This window comes from Marmota monax, unplaced genomic scaffold (assembly GCF_021218885.2).
Source record: "Marmota monax isolate L192 unplaced genomic scaffold, Marmota_monax_Labrador192_F-V1.1 WCK01_AAM20220418_F8-fsc00191, whole genome shotgun sequence".
Taxonomy (NCBI): domain Eukaryota; kingdom Metazoa; phylum Chordata; class Mammalia; order Rodentia; family Sciuridae; genus Marmota; species Marmota monax.
In genome coordinates this window covers 503,282-523,212 of record NW_026693537.1, presented here as the reverse complement: position 1 = coordinate 523,212, position 19,931 = coordinate 503,282, and the positions used below count along the sequence as shown (strand labels likewise).

The following is a 19,931-nucleotide window of genomic DNA, read 5'->3' as shown; positions in this document are numbered from 1 at the left end:
TGAGCTGCTGGGATTACAGGCATGCACCACCATGCCCGATTTCAACTTCTTTTAAATTTGTGAAATATGATCAAACAAATCAGAATTACGAAGCAAGGCATGGTGGCCTATTGCACTTAGCATAAAGCCCTCAAGGATCATCCATGTTGTAACATGTGCCAGAATTTCCCTCCTTCTTAAGGCGGAATAAAATATCCTATTGAAGCTGGACACGGTGACGCACACTTGTAAGTTTGGGAGGCTGATGCAAGAGAATCACAAGTTCAAAGCCAGCCTCAGAAATTTATTGAAGCCTGAAGCAACATAGTGAGACCCTGCTCAAAATAAAAAAGGCTGGGTATGTGGTTCAGTGGTTGAGCACCTGTGTTCAATCCCTAGTACCAAAAAAATATAAATAAAAAAATAAATAAATCCCATTGAATGTATGTAACACATTTTCTTTATCCATCTATCTATCCGTGGACATCTGAGTTGGTTCCGCTGTATTAAGTACTAAGCTTAGGCCATCAGAAAGAAGGGCTGTTTCTGATAATATTCAGATTATACTCTGAATATAAACTGTTTCATCTCTAGCCATGCTTAGACTCATACCCCAGGGCTACATATCATATCTTAGGAGGCTGAGGCAGGAGGATAGTAAGTTTGAGGCCAGCCTAAAGCAACTTAGTAAAACCTTGTTTCAAAATAAAAAATAAAAAGGGCTGGGGATGTGGTTCAGTGGTAAAGACCCCTCAGTTCAATCCCCAGTACCAAAACAAAACAACAACAACAACAAAAAGGGTTTTATGATCCCACCACTTCCACAGTGGAGTAAGGTCCATGGTTATTTTTCATACAAATGTTTAAATGTAATGGGATGTTACTATTACTTTAGGTTAATCCATAAATATTTCAAAATATATTTTAGTTCTAACTTCTAATATGATAAATATTAATAAATATAGCCACATAAACAAAATCTCTTTAAGACTAAAATATTTGAGCATTGCTGCTGGACTTGGTACAGTTCAGTAATATTAACTACATTCACCCTGTTGTGCAACCATCACTATCATCCATCTCCAGAACTCTTTTCATCTTGCAAAACTAAACAATACCTCCCCTTCCCTCCCTCCATCCCTGGCAGCCACCATTCTACTCTTTGTCTTTATGATTTGACTATTCCAGGTGTTTTTCATGTAAGTGGAACCATATAGTATACGTCTATCTATAACCGGCTTATTTCACTTAGCATGATATCCTCAAGGTTCATCCATGTTGTAGTATGTACCAGAATTTCCCTCCTTTTTAACAGTGAATAAACTATCCCATTGAATGTATCTGACACATTTTCTTTACCCATTTATCTATCCATGGACTTTTGGGTTGGTTCCACCATATTAGGTACTAAGCCTAGGCCACCAGAGAGGTTGTTTCTGATGGTATTCAGCCCCTCTGAATATAAACTGTCCCATTTCCAACCCTGCCTAGGCTCATATCTCAGGTTTAGAAAGATGGTAGGAATCAAAATGGGGTGAGGGGGGAGAGGAAAAAATACTTTCATAAAATTGTGTATCATCAAAACTCAAAAACATGGGCTGGGGATGTGGCTCAAGCTGTAGCGCGCTCGCCTGGCATGTGTGCAGCCCGGGTTGATCCTCAGCACCACATACAAACAAAAATGTTGTGTCCGCCGAAAACTAAAAAATAAATATTAAAATTATTTCTCTCCTTTCTCTCTCTCTCTCTCTCTCTCTCTCTCTCTTTAAAAAAAAAAATTCAAAAACAGCAAAACATCACTCAAGGAGAGGGAGGCCCTGCCCACAACAAGGCCTGGGGGCACCCAGGGCTGATTCTAGCACATACAGCATATACCCCTTCCATACCTCAAGAGCTCCCTCTCATTGGTAATGGAAACACTCAGCCGAGCCCAAAGGGGAAGGCTTGCCAGGGGCAGCAGGCCATTGAGACCTTAGCAGCCAACATCACCAAGGAGGGCTAGAAGAGAAGAAAAGAGAGCGGATGGTACAAGACATGAAGACCACATATGAGACAACATCTAAAAACTACACAAACCGGAAATAACTGGAGCAGAGTTAACGTCAGCACCTAGTTCAAAGGCCAGCAAAATATAGTTAAAAGTCCTAATGCTACCACAAGATAGCTTTGTAGACTGAAAAAGACACAGGCTCTGTATTTACAATAAATACCACTGAGAAAAATATATCAAAAACGGCAACAGTTGTTGGGTGTGGTGGTGCTGTCTGTAATCCCAGTGGCCCAGAAGGCTGAGGTAGGAGGATCACAAGTTCAAAGTCAACCATAGCAACTTAGAGGCTCTGAGCAATTTACTGAGACCCTGTCTCAAAATAAAAAATAAAAAGGGCTGGGGGATGTGGTTCAGAGGTAAAGCACCCCTCAGTATGTGGGGGAAAAAACAACAACAACAAAGGCAATAGTCATTCTTTGTATTATAATATTTGACTCCTTTTTCTTTTTCTATTTTTTTTTGGGGGGGGGGGGGTGGAGATTGAACCCAGGGCTGCTTTGCGACTGAGCCACATCCTAAGCCCTTTTTATTTTTTATTTTGAGACAGAGTTTCACTAAGTAGTTGAGGGTCTCCCTAAGTTGCTGAGGCTGGCCTTGAACTTGCTATCTTCCTGCCTCAGCCTTCCCAAGTCACTGGATATATCTATAATTTTTGAAGTGTTCTATAAGATGCCTGCATCCCTTTTAATCATGTGATACTTTCTTCTTAAATCAATGATGCAAAGTAAAAATATCTGCTATTTTGTACACTATTTTATATCAGTAATTTTCAAACTTTTTGACCTTATACTCTGAAAATTTCATAAGAACCTCAAAGAGCTTTTGTTTATGTACTTATAACTAACAATATTTATCACATGGGAAATTCAAACTGAATTTTTTTTTTTTTTTTGGTGGTACTGGGAATTAAACCCAGGAGTACTCTACCACTGAACAAGCTATACCCTGTCTTTTTTTTTGACAGGATCTGGCTAAGTTGCTGAGGTTGACCTTGAACTTGAAATCATCCTCAAGCCACCAGAGTTGCTGGAATTACAGTTGTGTGCTACCATACCCAGCAAAACTGAAAACACTATTTTTAAATTTTATTAACCTAAAAGATACCTAACAACACATTCCATTTAAACATAAGACAGTTTTATGAAAAGTAGCTACCTTCTGATCAAAAAATAAATGAGAAGAGTTTATTTAATATTTTTGCAAACCTTGAATACCTGGCCCATCAGAAGCCAGTTGAATATCTCATATTTTCTGCATTCAATCTGTTATAAATATCCCACATCTCACAGCCTTTGGACATACCACCGTATTATACCTGTGAGAGACAGTCAAGAAGGTAAGTAAAACCTTTGTGTTACGATGGAACTCATTTTGATCTTAAAAACCTCCCAAGACCCAGAGAACCCCAAGACACTACTTTATACCATACACGATGCATTCATAAACAACCTCATTGAACTCTCACAAAAACATTTTGAGTTGGGCATGTTTTTAAACAGATTAGGAATCTGAGATCTAGTGAGCTTCATCAGTTTGTCCTGATCAAAGGCTCAGATTCCTTTGGAGTCCAGGCCTTGATCTCAGATAAACAGCATATCTCCCCCTGAAAGGTTTTTGATCACACACCTTTATCCAGATAAGAAACTGTCTGGGACACTCAAAGAATGTTTGCACAATAATTAGGCCATCTAATATTTTTAACTATAATTTAGTAGAAAATGGTGACCCCAAAGTTCCATAAAGCACACAGCAGGATACAGAACATAGGTCCTGGGAGACAGAGTGCTGGCCACCACTCTGCCACTTGCTGTGGAATTGAGGCAAACTTCTTAACCTCTCTGGGCACCAGGGTCACCTCATCTGCAACTTGGGATGATATCATACATACCTGAAGGCATAAACTGAACCAGGTGATTGCCCAAGACCTCTGAGGTGGGGGGCGGCCTGTCATGTACCAAAAATCCCAGTCATTTAGAAGGCTAAGAATACAACACGGCTGAAACAGACTTTTCTTTTGTAGTGTGTGTGTGTGTGTGTGTGTGTGTGTGTGTGTGTGGTGTTTTATTGGGGATTGAACCCAACAGGGCCTTATGCATGCTAGGCAAGTGCTCTACTACTGGCCTACGCCCCCAGCCCCTCTTTTATGTTTTTTGTTTTGTTTCTTGTTTTTATAATACTGAGACTGGAACACAGGCAGGGCCTCTCAGGCCTACTAGGCAAATGCTGTGTCACTGAGCTGTAGACCCAGTTCTGGATTTCCTTTTCAAAGTAAAATCCCTACAATGATGCTTTTTCTCTAATGGACCTTTATTTTTTTATTTATTTTTTTTTTAAAGAGAGAGAGAGAGATAGAGGAGAGAAAGAGAGAAATTTTTTTAATATTTATTTTTAGTTTTCGGCGGACACAACATCTTTGTTTGTATGTGTTGCTGAGGATTGAACCGGGCCGCACGCATGACTGGCGAGCGCTCTACCGCTTGAGCCACTCCCCAGCCCCAGAACTTCCTCCCTTTTGAAGACTAATATCCCATTGTATGCATATTCCACATTTGGTTTATCATGCAACAACTAACAGACATTTTGGTTGCTTCCACTATATTTAAGCTTTCAAATTTTATATCAAAGGTTCCCCCCCACCAGAGTAGGGAGGACAGGTGAGGACTGAACCCAGGGCAGGGCTCATGTCAACTCTACCATTGAGCTACACCCCAGACCAAGAGCAGCTCCTGAATGCTGCTGGAAATACAATCTAGTATGATATGCTTCAAAAACAGGCAAAGGAAAAAAGCAAACTAGAGCTAATGGAAATAGACAGGAATCAGAGAGAAATGCACTCAGTTGTTTCAAGTTGAAAAACAAATTCCAGCGTTTGAGAAAAAAAAAAAGCCAGATTTTTGTCTTTGTTGTTTTTCCCTCTTCTCTAAAGAGATATTACTAAATTCTAAGTTTCATAAGGTCAGGAACTGTAATCCTTTTAACTTCACATTCCATATTACCCCCTACAAAGTTTCTGGCAAATTCCATCAAGTTATCCATAAATACAACAGCATAGTATACAATTTATAAATATTTTCATTTAATTTACAACGGCCTTATAATATGGGCAAGGTAAACATTTAGATATTTTAATAGCCAAGCTGAGGATCTCAGCCATTAGCTTATCGGCAGGCAATGTGGGATCAGGGACACCAACAGGGGTCTCCAGCTCTGTCCCTCTGTCCCCAAACATCTCTCATTAGTTGTGAATGAGATATTTAAGTTGCTTCCACTATATTTAAGCCTTTAACTTTCATATCAAAGTGTTTTTTTTTTCAGGGTAGGGAGGACATTCAAAGTCTCTTCCTAACTGTAATGGCCCAGAAATATACGCTGGACAACAGTGGCAGGTCCTTCTGACCATGGGATATTTTTGGTGAAATTTTTTTGCCATGTCAGCAAATATTTATTTGTGTGTGTATATAAATACAGAAAGTGTGTCTATACAAGATCTGGCTTACTAACCTAGATCTCAGAAAAAAATTGAAGTGACCCGGGGTTCCTTCTGACGCTTCGTAATAATGAGAGAAAATCAGCAAAATGTGATGAGAATGTTGAACAAGTTGGATAGAAAGAGACTTGATGGCTTTTTGATCCTCAAGCTTAGTTTAGAAAAAGTGGATATTAATTGATTTTATGTATGATGGCTGGTCCAAGGAGGACTACCCAGAGCAAAGGGATGACTGTCATTTGGGTGCTCCAGCCTTCCTGGTGTCCTCCTCTCTGCAGACCTTGGATTGCACCATCCTGAGCTCTGCCTAGGGAGCGCCTCAAAGCTGCCCGGCATGCTCAGCCTTCTGTGTACCCTCTGAGCTCCCTCCCAGAAAAAGCCTTTAACTTTTTTTTTTTTTTTTTTTTTTTTGGCACCAGGAATTGGACACTGGGGTGTTTAGCCAGTGAGCCACATCCCCAATCCTTTTTATCTTTTATTTTGAGACAGGATTTCGCTAAGTTGCTTAGGGCTTCAATAAATTGGCAAGATTGTCCTTGAATTTGTAATCCGGAGTCCTAGTCTCCCAAGCTGCTGGGATTGCAGGCCTGCTTTACTATACCCAGCTCCTCTGATTCTTAATGATAATCGGTCTATTTAAAACTTCCAGTTAAAAATGGCAGATTTCTCACACGCTTTCCACACACCTGCCTCCCCTCTTTCCCCAAACCTCCCTAGAACAACCTAAGGAATTTTAAATGGTGGGGGAAGAGAGGAGTCCACAGTGGAAGAGAAAGAAAACCAACTGGCTCACAGCTGGGTATTTGGAGATACCAAGTACCAGGAAGGCCAGACTTGAACAAAACAAAAGCATTGTTTCAATGCTGAAGAACTGGGCAGTTGAGTATTTCTTCCATATCCATGACACTGTGGGGACCTCAGTCATTTTCTTCATCCTCTCCTCAGAGGATCAGCAGTGAAGCTTTTGGTTCCATACCATTTGGCTGTAGGAAATGGATTATCCTTTTTCTATAGAAATTGAATGGTCACACAAAAAAGAAATGTGGACAGTGCAGGACTCAACAATGAAAACGGCAGCACACTGATTCCTTAAAAGGGAACCCACTAGTCGGGTGAGGTTGGTGCTCGCCTGTAATCCCAAGAGCTTGGGAGGCTGAGGCAGGAGGATTGTGAGTTCAAAATCAGCCTTAGCAGAAATGAGACGCTAAGCAACTCAGTGAGATCCTGTCTCTAAATAAAATAGAAAATAAGGCTGGGGATGTGGTTTAATGGTGGAGTGCCCCTTTGTCTCTTCTTTCTGTCTCCCTTTCACTACATTACCATGAGGTAAATGGCTTTGTTCTACCATACTCTCCCTACATGTGTACTGCCTGGCCACAAGCCCAAAAGCAACAAGGCCAACTGATCTTAGACTGAAACCTCTGAAACAGTGATCCAAAATAAACATGTCTTCTTCTTCTTCTTTTTTTTTTTTTAGTATTATTTATTTATTTTTTTTAGTTTTCGGTGGACACATCTTTGTTTGTATGTGGTGCTGAGGATCGAACCCGCGCCGCACGCATGCCAGGCAAGCGCACTACCGCTTGAGCCACATCCCAAACCCAACCTGTCTTCTTTTTAAGTTGACTATTTGAGATATTTGTTACAGTAATGGAAAGCCAACTAATATACTACTTCAATTTTTATGTAGGTATTACTTTGATAAATTAACTGGTGGGTATAGTGGCAGAAGCCTATAATCCCAGCTACTTGAGAGGCTGAGGGAGGGAAGAGGATCGCCAATCGAGGCCAGCTTCAGCAACTTAGCGAGACTCTGCCTGAAAATTAAAAATTTAGCTATAGGCATGTAGCTATAATTCCAGCAGCTCAGGAGGTTGAGGCAGGAGGATTTCAAATTCAAAGTCAGCCTCAGCAACTTAGGGAGGCCTTAAGCAATTTAGTAAGACCCTGTGTCCAAATAAAAAAGAGAAAAGAACTAGGGATGTGGCTCAGTGGTTAAGTGCCCCTGTATTTAATTCCTGCTTCCAAATTTTTCTTTAAAGTCTCAGGGTATAGCTGCTTGGTAAAGTGTCACTGGGTCCAATCCCCAGTATTAAAAAAAAAAAAAAAAAATTTAACTGAAAAACATTTGCCCACTTGCAGCACTATATTTTTTAGGCCTTATTGTCAGGTAGTTAATCTGTTAATCTGTAGTTAATCTGTTAAATTAATAAAACAAATACTGATATGTTATCTCAGCCAATCAGATTGTTTATTCTTTAAATCACTCTACTTCTAAAAGGACTATTGTAAATTTTTTCTTTCTTGTGGTTCTGGGGATCAAGCCCAAAGACTCACGCTTGCCAGAAAAATGCTAACTGAGCTACATCTAAAGCCCTTGTAAAACTTGTAATCAAGAGCTGGGAGTGATATTGCATGCCTGTTATCCCATGGCTCAGAAGACTGAGGCAGGAGGATTGCAAGTTCAAAGCCAGCCTCAGCAACTTAGCAAGGCTGAGGCTTAAGTGAGATCCTGTTTCTAAATAAATTACAAAAAGGGCTGGGGATGTGGCTCAGTGATTAAGTACCCTGAGTTCAACCCCTGGTACAAAAAAAAATATTTTTTTTTAAACAACACAGGAAATAAATGTAAATACTGGGGAATAATCAAGCACTGGGTAATAAGGACATTATGTGGGGCATCAGGCATCATGAATTTTCAGTCAAATTCTAATGTGAATTGTGACAAAAAAGGACAAAATTCAGGCTCAGTATTACTCTGAAGATGGTGCCTCCTCTTAGTGGTAGGATATGGAGGCACAGTGCAGATCCTGGTAGCTAAAATATTTCCTGCTCTAGTTTTCCACAAAAGCTTGAAATTCAATGACTTACTGATTTTCAGACTTGTCTGATAAAATGGAAGCTTCCCAGGAGACGGTCATACCTTGGTAAGGAATAAGAGTGGAAAAGTGAACGGTGGGGAAAGGCAGAGGCAATGGCCACAAGGAATTGTGATCTTTGGCCAGGTCACAATTTCTGCCAGGGACCAACCCAAGCCCCTGGGCAAGTCCAGTACTAGGTGTTAGCGTGGTGTACTCGTAGTAGCAGCTACTGGCCACGAGGTGGCAGCAGTGTGTCGTGTGTTGCCTGGACCGCAGTTCCCGCGAGGGCCATCGAGGGCGGTGAAAGAACAAGCAGGGCTTTCATGGAGGCAGCAGGTACTGAGCAACTCTGAGCCTAAAAAGCAGTTTCATTATATGCTGCTGGGATGAAAGTAAGCACTCAGCAAATATTTGTTTGAGTGAGTCAACTCTGATAAATCATTGAGATCACTCCCTTTGTGCACACCTATAATCCCAGTGACTCTGGAGGCTGAGGCAGGAGGATTTCAAGTTCAAAGCCAGACTCAGCAACTTAGTGAGGACCTAAGCAACTTCATGAGACCCTGTCTCAAAAGATAAAAAGGGCTGGGGGATGGCTCAGTGGTTAAGTGCCCCTGGGTCCATTCCCTTGTGATACACACACACACACACACACACCACTCCCTTGAATACACCTTCAACATCCTGCAGATAACACAATGTGGGTCATCACTTTACAACCATGTCCATAAAACCAGCTGCCATTTCACCCTTTCCAGTCATTCTCTCACTCTCCCAGATAATTAGGTTGCACTTGTAGTTCTCTCTACTGAGCTCCAACACCTCATCTTGCTGGAGGCCTTACTTACCATTTCATGGAGAAAATGAAGCCACAGGACAGAACTTACACAATGGCCCCACCACAACACACCCTCCTGGTCAACTTTCCTGCTGGTTACAGTAAGTGAACTTCCCTGGCCCCTGAGGGCAAGCCTTCTGGCAAGCCTTCCTCTCAACAAGGGAACAAGACTCCACCTCCCCTCCCCCCATCATCAATTTTCTCCTATCTACTGGGTTATTCCTATTAGGAGACAAATCTTCTGTTATCTGTCACATCATTATTTAAGTCCTTTAGCCCCAACTTTCTATCAGTGTTGGCCCCAATTCTCTCATCCTTCTCCTGGTAAAATTTGTGGGGTTTTCCATACATGCTGATATCAGCTGTCTCCAAAGCCTTTCCTGTTGTTCTTGGTTGCACCTCCTGCAATCAGACTTTGACTCACATCAACCCAAAGAGACATCCCCTGGACTTCACATCACTTAAACTAACTTGTCAACTTGTTCTCATCTTAAACAGCTCTCCTTAGAGTTGACAGCTTACTTGTCCCAGAATCTCGTTCTTCATTGGCTCCCAGGGAAGATCATCTGGCTCCTTCTCTGTCCTTTATTCTTTGTGGATTCTGAATTTCCTCTCCCATGTTTCTCCACTATCCATTTCTCCTCTATTACGGCTCATTCCTCATTCTTTGCTTTTAAACATTATCATGCTCCTTTAGTGAACTCCTCTAGTCTCTTGACTTAAAAAAAATTCTACTTTGATATTAGAATTCCCAAATTTTTATCTCCAACTTAAACTTTTCCCTTGGCTCTATACACTAACATCCAACTATTCAATGTCTCCATCTCACTAATTAATAACCTAAATCGATATCCTCATATTCCACTGTACTGCCCAATCTTTCTGTATCAGTCAGTGGCAGCCCCATCATTCTTGTTTCTCAGGCCAAAACCATTTCTCCCACCCCACATCTAATCCCACGGGAGATCCTTTTAGGGCTACCATCAGAATAGAGCAGAATTCTGACTACATCTCATCACCTCCACTACCACCATCATCTCTTCCCTGTATTACTGATTACTCGGTAGACTGCAGACTGCTCTCCCTGCTTCCATGTATGAGCTCCTACAATTTATTCTCATTACAATAGCCAAAGTGATCCCTTTGTGTGTATGTGTGCTACTGGGAATCAAACCCAAGGCTTTATGCATGCTAGGCAAGCACTCTACCAGCCCTTTTTATTCAACCTGGGTCTAATTGCCCAGGTTGGCCTCAAACTTGCTATCCTCCTATTTCAGCCTCCCAAATAGCTGAGAATTATAGGCACATGACACAGAGTGATTGTTTTCTTTAAAAAAAAAAAAGCCAGATCATGCTAGGCATGATGGCACACACCTATAATCCCGGTGACTAGGGATGCTGAGTTCAATTCAAGTTCAAGGCCAGCCTGGGCAACATAGAAAAGACCCTGTCTCAAAAATAAAGAACTGGGGGGCTGGGGATGTGGCTCAAGCGGTAGCGCGCTCGCCTGGCATGCGTGCGGCCCGGGTTCGATCCTCAGCACCACATACAAAGATGTTGTGTCCGCCGAAAACTAAAAAATAAATATTAAAAGTTCTCTCTTTAAAAAAAAGATTAAAAAAAATTCTCTCTCTCTCTCTCTTTAAAAAAAAATAAAGGACTGGGGATACAGCTCAGCAGTAAAGCACTACTGAGTTCAATTCACAGCTTTATACATATCTATGTGACTTCTCTGCTGAAGACTCCCCAGTGCTTTCCACCTCAGCCAAAATAAAAACAAAATCCTTAGAAAGGTGACTCTGGACCAGTATAATTCATCAGAAACACAATCTGAGCCACATATGACATTTCAGAATAAAAAGTTAAAGGTGAAATTTATTTTAATAATATGTTCTATTAAATCCAATAACTAAAAAAAATAGTATTACTGCAACATGGAATCAATATTAAAAAAATGAGAAATTCCTCCCCTGTTATCAAAGTCTTTGAAATCTGATGTGTCATTTAATTCTACAGCACTAGCTGCACTCCAGGGCTCAGCAGCCACATGGACTAGAGGTATGTGTAGTGGAGAGTGCAGCGCAGACCATCTCTCTCTGATCATCTGTCAGACCTTGCTCCTCTACCCAGGCCTTGCTCATGCTGTTCCAGCCCTAGGCATGCCTGAGCTTTGGGGCCTGCACAGCCTGTTCCCTTGGCCTCCACTGCTCTTTCCCTGGTTATCCACCCAGCTTATTCACTCTCTAGCCTTCAGCCATGTGGGCAACCCAGGTAAGTGGGAACCACCACAGTTCCCATTCTGACATTTCCAGGTCCACCCCCTTTCCTTTCCCCCTAACACTTGTCACCTTCTAGAAGTTTACATATTCATTTTGTGTCCTCTGTTTTCTCAGACTAGAAGATAAACTCTACAAAAGCAGGTGTCTGTCCTTCAGTGATAGGGATCTTGCATGAACAACCGTGCCTGGGACAGTGCCTGGGACCGAGTAGGCACTCCTGAACATTTCTGGACTGTATGAATGAGAGAACAAATCCATCTCCCAGGAGGTTTTCCGGTTGGAGCTTAGAGCCTGTCTCACATAACACAACAGCAGCAGTGACCTTGCGGTGACTGCAATGGGAGCTGTTTCATCTGTTAGCAATCATTTTGAGACAGGGAGAAACTAGAGTCAGTGCAGCGAGGGCCAAGTGTCCATCTTGTGGAGGGTCAGGAGCTCCCCCAGCTGTGTGCAGGGTGATTGCTTAGGACACAGCTGCATCCTCTGCACCTTCAGGGAGCAATGGATTTCCTCTGGGCAGCTCCAGAAGCCAGACCCAGGTTTGCAGGGGTGAAATTGATAAGAGACAGAATTTAGTTTGGGGGGATTTTTTTTTCTTTGTGGTCCTGGAGAGCAAACCTATGGCCTCCTGTGTGCTAGGTAAGTGCTCTACCACTGAGTTAGTTTCCCAGCCCAGGAGGAAAAAAAAAATCTTTGAATAACCAGCACCATTATTGCTCTAATTCTAGAAATAACTATTACTATGAATATTTTAGCTCTGGGTGTAAGGTTGAACTAAACCACTGAAAATAGTCTACATTTTGCTGTAGTGGAAATAACATAGGTTTTAATATCAAACAACCTGGGTCTAAAGTCCTGTTCCATCATTTAGCCTGCTACTGTTTAGCCTTTTGCATACCTGGTATATTTTTTCAGGATAATGCCTATTGCAAGTATTTTTTCCAGGATTAGATGAGATAATGGGTGGTAAACTGTCTTTCATTTGAGTTGACATGATAGAAAGTAAATAAACCAGGCTCAGTGGCACATATCTTTAATTCTGATTATGAGGGATACTGAAGCAGGAGGTTACAAGTTCCAGGCCAGCTTCAGCAACTTAGCAAGACCCTGTTTCAAAATAAAACAATGAAACGGACTAGAGATGTTGTTCACTGGTAGACACTTGCCTAGCATGCATGAGCCTTGTGTTCAATCCTGGGACTACACGGTGCATGCTGTAAACCCAGCCACTCCAGAAGCTGAGGCAGGAGGATCACAAGTTCAAAGCCAACCTCAGCAATTTAGAGAGACTCAGTCTCAAAATAAAAATATAAAAGGGTTGGGGACACAGCTCAGTGGTAGAGCACCCCTGGTTTCAATCCCCAGTATGGGTTGGGGGAAGAGACAGAAACAAAGTAAATAATGAATTTTACTTGGAGAATTTTCCCCTAGGCTCCAAGGTTTCCACATTTTTTAAGGTTTTCTTTTTTTGAAAAAAATTGTAAAATGTCTGCAACAATTGCCTCCCACCAAACAAAGAATGTTCCTCATTTTTCTTTCAGTACCAAATTTTTGAGCCATTAATCTTAAATGTTAGGTGTGGTGTCATTTAATCTTTGCAAAATATGTGGAGATGTTGGCCAAAATTAGTCTCATTCAGATGAGGAAACTGGGACTCAGAGATGCTAATTGACTAGGCCTAGGCCATTAACTGGGTAAGTGGCCAAAGCTAGCCCAGAAGATCTCAAAGGCTTTCCTACACTATTCTGACTTACTCAGGAAATATTTATTAGCTAGGCATGGTGGTGCATGCCTGTAATTCCAGTGATTCAGGAGGCTGAGACATAGGATAGCAAGTTTGAAGCCAGCCTCAGCAACCAAGTGAGACCCAGTCTCAAAATAATATAAAACGTGTTGAGAGTATAGCTCAGTGGTAAAGTGCCTCTGGGTTCAATCCCCGGTACCACAAAAACAAAACAAAAAACCAACTGACCTCCTGTTTCAGGAGCTCTAGTGAAACTGGACACACCTGTGAACAAACACCTCTGCTCCTGGAAACTGAGTTCCTTAGGGTTAAGGCTAGAGGGCCCCTTTCAGTTATGCTGTTTACCCAAGAGCCCTCATACGGGTGTCCATCGATGCTGTTGACTTACTGATTCTACTGAGTAATTTTCCTGAACTTATTATATCTTATACTTGTGCAAATAACCCATGAAAATAGACCGGAAGTCATCATTTTCAATTTCTGATCAGACACCAAAATGAATATTACTTTTAAAGAGGTGGCCATACATCTTATCCAGCATTTTCCAGAGGCGACTCTAAAGCTGTAATCTGAAAACCTGACTACTCTAAAGCCCTTCCAAATCCTTTGACTTCCACTTTGTTTCCAAATTTCAGTTACAACCTGCATGTAAAATGAGCAAGGGTCGAGGTGTATACAGGTTTAAGCAGCATAGGCCTCACTCAGCACAAAATGTGTGCTTGCTCCTTTTTTCTCCTGAAAGCTCTGAACCAACCAACCAGCCTGATCCAACCACCTGAGCAGGTCATTTGACTCCTCCCTAACCTCTCCTTAGGCCAACTGGATAGCACCAACCACAGGTATCCAGGGCTTACTTGAAAGGTCTCAGACTTACCTATTCAGCCTGATTGTATTCACTTGCTTAAAAAAAAAAAAAAAAAAACTGTTCTAAATCTATCCCCTTTAAAAAGAAAAGCTACTCAGGCTGCAAGTGTAGCTCAGTGGTGGAGTGCATGCTTAGCATAAGCCCTGGGTTCAATCTCCAGCACCAAAAAACAAGGAGGAGGAGGAAAGAAAGAAAAGCAACTAAAAGATTATGAAAGCTTTTTTTTTTTAAACAACTGAAAAACTAACTGCAGCTTATCCAGTCCCAATTCATGATATCATAGCACACAATAAAAGAAAAATGTAGTTAATGACCCAACCCCCATCCCTACATGCACATAAACAATAAAACCAAGAACCAGCTACCTGGACTGTCTCACCTCTAACTCTGGAATAAAAAGTCTCAAGGACTAGGAGAGAGGTTGTTTCAAGGATTCAAAACCCTTTTCAGGTGTGCTGAATGGCATGCTGATTTAACTGATTTTTGCTACCTTCTCACAGGAAGCGGGGGCATAACATTTCTTAGCATAACATTCAAGGACCTGTCATTATTTATAAATAATAAAAAGTCATTATTTAAAATGACTTTTCCCCACCTCTGCAGATTCCATAGGTCACCCTAACCTGGAAGCCAATTTTAAAATCTTCATTTAATGTCCCTACAGTGTTGGATATATGATAAGCTTGCAATTATTTGTCATTTTCCAGAATTGCCAGGATACCGTCCAGGCATGTGATCCCTCTGAACTCTCAGTTCCTTGAGGTCTTTACCTCCAAGATGTGTACTCCACCCAGTGCTACCCACTCATCCCCACTCATAATTGGACCCTAGCCTTTGTCATCACCAGTAGCTCTGCAGCTGCTCACAATTTCAAGTTTCTTGGCTTTTTCCAACTTGAAACTTACTTGGCAAGACATCAGCTGAGGTGAAGACCCCTTTTTTCCTTTTTTGTGGGGGAAGGGGACTAGGGATTGAACCATTGAACCAAGGGGTGCTTGTACCTCCCCATCCCTTTTTATTTTTTGTTTTAAGAGAGGATCTCATTAAGTTGCTCTGTTAGGGCCTCACTAAGTTGCTGAAGCTGGCCTCAAATTTGCAATCCTCCTACCTCAGCATCAGTTGCTGGGATTATAGGCATGTGCCATCATGCCTGGCTCTAAGGTCCCCCTTTCTGACAGCTGTGTCCCCATCCATGCAACTGCCTGTGGTTGGAGAAAAGCACCCCCACTGGACACAACTGGGTTTCCTTCATGATGACAGACCTTGCTCCACCTGCATTTCCTCGTCAGTTCACACTCTGTTTTATGCTTGTGCTCCTCTGCTTCTCCCTCACCTCATCCTTAGCATCCTACTTCATTGAAAATACCAAAGCACTCAAATTTCCCACATTCCCTTCACCACATCTATCCACTTACACATGTTGACTTGTTACATGTCTGTTACATTGATTAGGGGGTCAAACTATGGGCCCTGGGCCCAATCCAGTTTCACTGCCTGGTTTTGTACAGACTTCCAGCTATGGATGAGTTTTTTTTGCAATTTCAAATGGGGAGAGGGACCCAAAAGAATATATTTTGCCATATGAACATTATATGAAATTAACCCTTAGTGATCCTTGGGGTGGTAGCTCAGTGATAAGAGTGCTTGATTAGTATGTGAGAGGTACTGGGTTCAATGCTCAGCACCACATAAAAAATAAGTAAATAAAATAAATGCATTGTGTCCATCTACCACTAATTTTTTTTTTTTTTTAATTTCGTTGAGGGCTGTGGCTGTGGCTCAGAGGTAGCGCACTTGCCCGGCATGTGTGAGGCACTGGGTTCAATTCTCAACACCACGTATAAATAAATAAAATAAAGGTCTATCAAAAACTAAAATAATATTTTAAAAAAATTTTCATTGGCCCTAAATATGGCTCTATTGGACATAGCATGCCTGTTCGTTTGTGCATCGTCTATGGCTGCTTTACAGTCACAGTGGCAGAATATTTTGCACAGAAATCATATGATGCACAAATATAAAAATATTTACTCTCTGGTCCACTATAGAAAGTTTTCAACCTGGGCATGGTGGTGCATGCTTGTATTGCCAGGTACTCCGGAGGCTGGGAGATTTTGAGTTCAAGGCCGGTCTCCGAAACTTAGATTATCTCAAAATAAAAATTAAAAAGTATGTGTGTGTAGAGGGGTAGCTTAGTGATAGTGCTCCTGGGTTTAATTCCCAGTAACAGGAAAATAAAAAGAGGTTTGCTGACCTCTGCTATAAACTATATGCTCTAATCCAAGGCCACTAAATCCGTCTCTTCTCCCCTACTTCAGGATATTGCCCTACAAATTCTACCTTATTTTGCATCATTATTTTTTCTTTGTCCTAATAATTCACTCCCTTTAGTCTACCAAAAATATGTTATTCCTCTAAACCTTAATTAATTAATTGATTAATTAATTAATTTTTTGCTGCCGAGCGCAGTGGTGCACACCTATAATCCCAGCGGCTAAGGAGGCTGAGGGGGGAGGATCACATGTTTAAAGCCAGCCTCCACAATTTAGTGAGGGTAAGCAAGACACCCTGTCTCAAAATAAAAAGTAAAAAGGGCGGAGTGTGGCTCAGTGGTAGAACACCCCAGGTTCAATCTCTTGTTACAGGGAAAAAATTCATTTAAACCTAAACACTACCTTTCGTTCCCTTCCCACCACCAGTCAGTGCTCTCATTTACAGCCCAAACCCCCAGACTCCTCCAAACCTCTCGTATCTACTCCAGCGTCACTAAATCCAGCAGCCATCCTTGATCTCAACTTACCTGATCGAGGAGCAGGCAGTATGTGACACAGTGGTGACCTTTTCTGCCTCAGAGCACTTTATTTTCCAAGTGGCTTCTCATACGCCACGCCCTCTTGATTTTTTTCCCTGCCTGCAGGATGCTTCCTTTTAGCCTGCTTTCCTCTTCCTCTTTTTCTCTTATCACTGGAGGGCCCAGAACTTCTTAGACTCTTTTTGCCCTCTCCTGCAGTCTCAGGGCTGTTAAGACCAGCTCTCCTCCAATCCCTCCCACGTATACCACATCCCCAGCTCAGACCCTCTCTTGAGGCCCTGGCTGCCTTATTCAGCTGCCTACTAGTATGTTCACCTGAGCATCAGACAGTTCAAAAATCAGCATCCTAGGAGAAACCAGGGTCATCTGCACTTGATTACTGCTCTCCCCTCTCACAGGACACTTCATTCTCCTTTTCCCTGAAAAAGTGAGTGCATTTCAACAACACGATGTGTCTACTGGTGATTTCCTTTCCAAGCCAGGCATGATGGCGCATTCCTGTCATCCCAGAAACACAGGAAGATCACAAGTTCGAGGCCAATAAAAAGGGGATGTAGCTTACTGGTAGGGTACACCTGGGATCAATCCCCAGTTTAAAAAATATATATATATTTTTCCTTTTCTAGGCAAAGTTCTCTTTGGAAAATCATATCACAGATCGTGCTGCCGATTTTCCATGCTGACCCTGGGAATGTTCTTTCATTATTCTTACCTGTCTCTTCTTCATTTGCCCAAATTGCCGAAGGCTTGGTGCAGTGTGATGAATAGGCCTTCATTCTGGAGCAGCAGAATGGTGTCGGAGAGCTATGGGAGGAGGCCCAACAATGAGCAGCCACCACCTGGTCTTCGGGTAGAAAAGAAGAGGCAGGCTCTCTCTGTCCTTGTCCTTTGTCCTCTGATCAAGCCTGGCTGACCTTGGGCCCTGTGGGGGCTGCAGAGCCCTTGGGGCTTCTGTTGGTGGTGGGCGTGGTGTGGCGACTCTTCACTCTACTGGTGAAGTCAAGGTGGATGTCCTTGCAAATTCAAGCAGGGGTCTTAAGAGCCTCCCTCCCAGACTGGAAGCCCCCGTGGCTTCTGGCAATTGGACATCCAGACCCAGGTGAGGGAGTGGTCTTGGTGAGAGCAGGGTGCCTCTCCTGCTGGGTGTCACATACCTTAAGGGAGGGTTGTGGGAGAGGGTAGGGCCTCTGGACTACACCCACATCCTGGTGAGCCTGATGTGAAATTCCTGTCAAACAACAAAAATTTCCAATGGCTTGTTCTATGATGAAAAATTCTAGTTACCCCCAGCCTTTTAAATTTTTTGAGACAGGGTCTGGCTAAATTGCTCAGGCTATCCTTAAACTTGGAATAATCCTTTTAACTCAGCTTCCTGAATATCTGGGAATACTGGCATGCATCATACACCTGACTTTCTAATTAAAATATATATATTATATATTATAATATAATTATATATTATAATATATATAATATATAATTATATATATTATAATTTTATATATATATATATATATATATATACATATGTATAATTCTGGCATACTCCTCTCTACCGGCAGCAAGAAGAATCTTTTCAATATATATATATTGAAAATAAAAGTTCAAACCACCCTCCCCTTGTCACACAAATCAATTGTGCCAATCCAAAAGATTCAGCCCAGACTGAAATCTCTCCATTCCCAGCCTGTCTTCCTTCCTTCATTCCTGGCAGCCTCATCCCTCCTTCTGGGCCTAAATCCATGCAATCCCCTTTGGCTGCTGTTTCCCATTCCACCCAGACTGTGTCAGGAAGTCCTGGCTCTCTGTTCACAATTTCTCTAACAACTGACCATTTCTCATGAGATGGAGCCTCACTTCATCAATCTCAGCCAGATGACTTCAATACCCTCTTAACAACTCCCTGTCCTTATCCTTGTCTGGCATAATCCTCTCTACCGGCAGCAAGAAGAACCTTTTATCTTTTTATTTTATATACTTATTTTTTGGTACTGGAAATTGAACCCAGAGGCACTTAACCACTGAACCACATCCCCAGCCCTTTATATATTTTATTTAGAAAAAGATTCTCACTGAATTGCTTAGGGCCTCCTCCCTAAGTTGCTGAGGCTGGCTTTGAACTCACAAGCCTCCTGCCTTAGCCTCCAAGCCACTAGGAGTACAAGCCTGCATACCACTGTTCCTGGAGAGAAGAAGCTTTTAAAATAGAAATCAAATCAAAACCCTCCACCAGGCTTCCATTCCATTCAGAGCAAAAGCCAAAGTCCCTTAGACTTCCAAAGCCCTCTCCATCTTCATCCCCACCCCCAACCACATCCTCCCCCCCTGCCCCGGCCTAGGACAGCACACTGGCATCCCCCCTGCCTCTGGAAGAAGACAGGTCTGCCCGCACCCTGGGCCTTCATACTGACTGTTCCCTCTACCTGGAATGCCTTTCCCTTGAGAGCAGCATGGCCCACCTCCTTGTCACCTTCAAGCCTGCTCAGATGTCACCTTTTCAGTGTGACCTCCCCAGAATCCTTGGCTGTCCTGCTGTTTGACTTTGCTCAGTCAATTTCTGACATGTCCTTATTATGCAATTTGATAGAACACAATGTCAGATCAGATGAGGCAGGCAGCGACAAAAGGAGGTAGATTTAAAAGGGCTGCTGAACAGGCTTTATTGAGATATCACTCCCTCCCGGGCGGAACTCAGTCAGACCCACAGAGGGGACAGGGGAAGGGTCTGAGGAGAAACCGCGTGGAAGCTTGACCGGACTGGACTTTTATGGGGCTTACAGCAGGAAGGGAAGGGCTTGGGACAGGAAAAGGTGTTTCTAGGGTCCCTTGCCCCCTTGGAGTTGGTCAGGGGAGTTGGCTGAACTCCAGGATTGGCCAGGGGGTCCTGCTGATTGACAGGCGTTAGTCACGAGATCTGGCTGATTGACAGGCATTTCCGCTGGCATCTGATTGATGTTCTTTTCCAGCGCGGGCTGCTTTGTTCGTTGCCACTAAGTCGCCATCACCGACCTAACAC

General features: G+C 42.5%; 1 long non-coding RNA gene across 1 annotated transcript; it reads right to left on the bottom strand.

Annotated features, from left to right (window-relative positions):
* Positions 1 to 1,865: 1,865 nt before the first annotated feature.
* On the bottom strand, positions 1,866 to 19,449 carry LOC131424694 (uncharacterized). Its single transcript, XR_009228116.1, has 3 exons — positions 19,339 to 19,449; positions 17,628 to 18,143; positions 1,866 to 1,977 (listed from the first exon to the last, which is right to left on the bottom strand). It is a non-coding gene; the product is annotated as an uncharacterized LOC131424694 (long non-coding RNA).
* Between the last annotated feature and the right edge of the window lie 482 nt (positions 19,450 to 19,931).